This window comes from Salmo trutta, unplaced genomic scaffold (assembly GCF_901001165.1).
Source record: "Salmo trutta unplaced genomic scaffold, fSalTru1.1, whole genome shotgun sequence".
Taxonomy (NCBI): Eukaryota; Metazoa; Chordata; class Actinopteri; order Salmoniformes; family Salmonidae; genus Salmo; species Salmo trutta.
This window is the reverse complement of record NW_021822616.1, coordinates 6,537-12,374: the sequence shown is the minus strand read 5'-3', so window position 1 is coordinate 12,374 and position 5,838 is coordinate 6,537. Positions and strand designations below refer to the sequence as shown.

Sequence of the window (5,838 nt, the reverse complement as noted above, 5' to 3'; positions counted from 1 at the left end):
AATATTCAAGATAAAACTATTACATTCCTCAGTAAGAAGGACCCCAAACAATAATTTCAAGTTGGCCCGAGCGGCACCAGAACATCCAATCGTAATGTAATTTGTAGTTGGTTTTGCAGCAATGAGGTGCTTTAAAGCTGTTTGGTTTAAGTTAGTTTGACCAGCCAGCCTTTTAATACAGGATGCAGTAGTGAGGATTATAACTGAGGACCAGCCTTTAATACAGGATGTAGTAGTGAGTATTATAACTGAGGACCAGACTTTAATACAGGATGTAGTAGTGAGTATTATAACTGAGGACCAGCCTTTAATACAGGATGCAGTAGTGAGTATTATAACTGAGGACCAGCCTTTAATACAGGATGCAGTAGTGAGTATTATAACTGAGGACCAGCCTTTAATACATGATGTAGTAGTGAGTATTATAACTGAGGACCAGCCAACCTTTAATACAGGATGTAGTAGTGAGTATTATAACTGAGGACCAGCCTTTAATACAGGATGTAGTGGTGAGTATTATAACTGAGGACCAGCCTTTAATACAGGATGTAGTAGTGAGTATTATAACTGAGGACCAGCCTTTAATACAGGATGTAGTAGTGAGTATTATAACTGAGGACCAGCCTTTAATACAGGATGCAGTAGTGAGTATTATAACTGAGGACCAGCCTTTAATACAGGATGCAGTAGTGAGTATTATAACTGAGGACCAGCCAGCCTTTAATACAGGATGTAGTAGTGAGTATTATAACTGAGGACCAGCCTTTAATACAGGATGCAGTAGTGAGTATTATAACTGGGACCAGTCTTTAATACAGGATGCAGTAGTGAGTATTATAACTGAGGACCAGCCTTTAATACAGGATGCAGTAGTGAGTATTATAACTGAGGACCAGCCTTTAATACATGATGTAGTAGTGAGTATTATAACTGAGGACCAGCCAACCTTTAATACAGGATGTAGTAGTGAGTATTATAACTGAGGACCAGCCAACCTTTAATACAGGATGTAGTAGTGAGTATTATAACTGAGGACCAGCCTTTAATACAGGATGCAGTAGTGAGTATTATAACTGAGGACCAGCCAGCCTTTAATACAGGATGTAGTAGTGAGTATTATAACTGAGGACCAGCCTTTAATACAGGATGCAGTAGTGAGTATTATAACTGAGGACCAGCCAGCCTTTAATACAGGATGTAGTAGTGAGTATTATAACTGAGGACCAGCCTTTAATACAGGATGTAGTAGTGAGTATTATAACTGAGGACCAGCCTTTAATACAGGATGCAGTAGTGAGTATTATAACTGAGGACCAGCCTTTAATACAGGATGCAGTAGTGAGTATTATAACTGAGAACCAGCCTTTAATACAGGATGTAGTAGTGAGTATTATAACTGAGGACCAGCCTTTAATACAGGATGTAGTAGTGAGTATTATAACTGAGGACCAGCCTTTAATACAGGATGCAGTAGTGAGTATTATAACTGAGGACCAGCCTTTAATACAGGATGCAGTAGTGAGTATTATAACTGAGGACCAGCCTTTAATACATGATGTAGTAGTGAGTATTATAACTGAGGACCAGCCAACCTTTAATACAGGATGTAGTAGTGAGTATTATAACTGAGGACCAGCCTTTAATACAGGATGTAGTGGTGAGTATTATAACTGAGGACCAGCCTTTAATACAGGATGTAGTAGTGAGTATTATAACTGAGGACCAGCCTTTAATACAGGATGTAGTAGTGAGTATTATAACTGAGGACCAGCCTTTAATACAGGATGCAGTAGTGAGTATTATAACTGAGGACCAGCCTTTAATACAGGATGCAGTAGTGAGTATTATAACTGAGGACCAGCCAGCCTTTAATACAGGATGTAGTAGTGAGTATTATAACTGAGGACCAGCCTTTAATACAGGATGCAGTAGTGAGTATTATAACTGGGACCAGTCTTTAATACAGAATGCAGTAGTGAGTATTATAACTGAGGACCAGCCTTTAATACAGGATGCAGTAGTGAGTATTATAACTGAGGACCAGCCAGCCTTTAATACAGGATGTAGTAGTGAGTATTATAACTGAGGACCAGCCAACCTTTAATACAGGATGTAGTAGTGAGTATTATAACTGAGGACCAGCCTTTAATACAGGATGTAGTAGTGAGTATTATAACTGAGGACCAGCCTTTAATACAGGATGTAGTAGTGAGTATTATAACTGAGGACCAGCCAGCCTTTAATACAGGATGTAGTAGTGAGTATTATAACTGAGGACCAGCCAACCTTTAATACAGGATGTAGTAGTGAGTATTATAACTGAGGACCAGCCTTTAATACAGGATGCAGTAGTGAGTATTATAACTGAGGACCAGCCAGCCTTTAATACAGGATGTAGTAGTGAGTATTATAACTGAGGACCAGCCTTTAATACAGGATGCAGTAGTGAGTATTATAACTGAGGACCAGCCAGCCTTTAATACAGGATGTAGTAGTGAGTATTATAACTGAGGACCAGCCTTTAATACAGGATGTAGTAGTGAGTATTATAACTGAGGACCAGTCTTTAATACAGGATGCAGTAGTGAGTATTATAACTGAGGACCAGCCTTTAATACAGGATGCAGTAGTGAGTATTATAACTGAGAACCAGCCTTTAATACAGGATGTAGTAGTGAGTATTATAACTGAGGACCAGCCTTTAATACAGGATGTAGTAGTGAGTATTATAACTGAGGACCAGCCTTTAATACAGGATGCAGTAGTGAGTATTATAACTGAGGACCAGCCTTTAATACAGGATGTAGTAGTGAGTATTATAACTGAGGACCAGCCTTTAATACAGGATGTAGTGGTGAGTATTATAACTGAGGACCAGCCTTTAATACAGGATGTAGTAGTGAGTATTATAACTGAGGACCAGCCTTTAATACAGGATGTAGTAGTGAGTATTATAACTGAGGACCAGCCTTTAATACAGGATGTAGTAGTGAGTATTATAACTGAGGACCAGCCTTTAATACAGGATGTAGTAGTGAGTATTATAACTGAGGACCAGCCTTTAATACAGGATGTAGTAGTGAGTATTATAACTGAGGACCAGCCTTTAATACAGGATGTAGTAGTGAGTATTATAACTGAGGACCAGCCTTTTAATACAGGATGTAGTAGTGAGTATTATAACTGAGGACCAGCCTTTAATACAGGATGTAGTAGTGAGTATTATAACTGAGGACCAGCCAGCCTTTAATACAGGATGCAGTAGTGAGTATTATAACTGAGGACCAGACTTTAATACAGGATGCAGTAGTGAGTATTATAACTGAGAACCAGCCTTTAATACAGGATGTAGTAGTGAGTATTATAACTGAGGACCAGCCTTTAATACAGGATGCAGTAGTGAGTATTATAACTGAGGACCAGCCTTTAATACAGGATGCAGTAGTGAGTATTATAACTGAGGACCAGCCAGCCTTTAATACAGGATGTAGTAGTGAGTATTATAACTGAGGACCAGCCTTTAATACAGGATGCAGTAGTGAGTATTATAACTGAGGACCAGCCTTTAATACAGGATGCAGTAGTGAGTATTATAACTGAGGACCAGCCTTTAATACAGGATGTAGTAGTGAGTATTATAACTGAGGATCAGCCAGACTTTTAACCAGCTCATCCGTATGTTTTTTTTAAAACGTTCAATCTTTATTAATCCAAAAGCCCAGAAATATATTTTTTATATTATATTTTATTTAACTAGGCAAGTCAGTTCGTTCTCTACAGTCTGAAACTAGACAATGTGTATATATTATCTAGACTAGGACCAGTGGACCAGATTAACTGTATAGTAGACACCATATTATCTAGACTAGGACACCTGGACCAGATTAACTGTATAGTAGACACCATATTATCTAGACTAGGACCAGTGGACCAGATTAACTGTATAGTAGACACCATATTATCTAGACTAGGACCAGTGGACCAGATTAACTGTATAGTAGACACCATATTATCTAGACTAGGACCAGTGGACCAGATTAACTGTATAGTAGACACCATATTATCTAGACTAGGACCAGTGGACCAGATTAACTGTATAGTAGACACCATATTATCTAGACTAGGACCAGTGGACCAGATTAACTGTATAGTAGACACCATATTATCTAGACTAGGACACCTGGACCAGATTAACTGTATAGTAGACACCATATTATCTAGACTAGGACACCTGGACCAGATTAACTGTATAGTAGACACCATATTATCTAGACTAGGACCAGTGGACCAGATTAACTGTATAGTAGACACCATATTATCTAGACTAGGACACCTGGACCAGATTAACTGTATAGTAGACACCATATTATCTAGACTAGGACCAGTGGACCAGATTAACTGTATAGTAGACACCATATTATCTAGACTAGGACCAGTGGACCAGATTAACTGTATAGTAGACACCATATTATCTAGACTAGGACACCAGGACCAGATTAACTGTATAGTAGACACCATATTATCTAGACTAGGACACCTGGACCAGATTAACTGTATAGTAGACACCATATTATCTAGACTAGGACACCTGGACCAGATTAACTGTATAGTAGACACCATATAATCTAGACTAGGACACCTGGACCAGATTAACTGTATAGTAGACACCATATTATCTAGGACACCTGGACCAGATTAACTGTATAGTAGACACCATATTATCTAGACTAGGACACCTGGACCAGATTAACTGTATAGTAGACACCATATTATCTAGACTAGGACACCTGGACCAGATTAACTGTATAAAAGACACACCATGTTATATTTTTGAAAATGCTTTATTTTTTCTAGTTAACCACTATAAATACAACAAGCTGAAAAATAAACATGAGCATAGAAAAACCATCCCAGGTCTAAGATGGGACAGCGGAGGAGCACAGTTTGGCAATAAGGCAAGAAACGTTTACAGTAAGAGATGTTTACAGTGTTAAGAAACGTTTACAGTAAGAGATGTTTACAGTAAGAAACGTTTTACAGTGTTAAGAAACGTTTTAAGAAACGCTAAGAACCGTTTCCAGTTTTATTATTAATATTGTTATTTCTTTAACGAGGCACGTGTTGTTCTGTTGGAGATGGAGACGACGCACCAGCTGGGGGGGGTGATGGGGGGTTGGGGTGATGGTGGGTGGGGTGATGGGGGGAGGTGATGGGGTTGATATGGGGGGGTGAGGGGGGGTCGGGGTGAGGGGGGGGTGATGGGGGTTCAGGTGGGTGATGGGGGTGATGGTGATGGGGTGATGGGGGGTATGATGGGGGTGATGGGGTGATGTGGGGGGGTGTGAGGGGGGGGTGATGGGGGGGCGATAGAGGTCAGTCTCTCTCAGCTCTGTTCATTCTGAATGGCTCCATAGACCTTCATAATAAACAGACTGATACCTCTGTCGTCCCACTAAACACAACACCCAACACACAAAAAACAAACCGTACATTACATTGTTAACATAATAACACTAAATTACATCACAAATTTAAAGGTTCAAACTATTGTTGTTGTTTTTTTGAGAAGAAAAAAAAAACTTTTAAAATGTGTTTTAGTTTGATCTCTAAACTAGGTCTATATAAAGGGAAAAAAACATGTTTACTCTAGGAATATATTATAACATTTCTTCTGACGTCACACATAATGAATATATTAAATATATCCTAACTTCTTGTCATCATAAAACAATGCAATAAAAGTTACTCATTATTTAATGAAATTCCAGTTTTCTTGAGAGAGTGAAACAGAAAGAAAGAGACCGAGAGAGGAGGGAGAGAGAGACCCTTTACAGGCCA

The 5,838-nt window shown here is 39.0% G+C and overlaps 1 long non-coding RNA gene across 1 annotated transcript; it reads right to left on the bottom strand.

The window, feature by feature from the left end:
• Positions 1-3,688: 3,688 nt before the first annotated feature.
• Positions 3,689-4,763, bottom strand: LOC115182965 (uncharacterized). Its single transcript, XR_003873929.1, has 2 exons — positions 4,686-4,763; positions 3,689-4,588 (listed from the first exon to the last, which is right to left on the bottom strand). It is a non-coding gene; the product is annotated as an uncharacterized LOC115182965 (long non-coding RNA).
• Between the last annotated feature and the right edge of the window lie 1,075 nt (positions 4,764-5,838).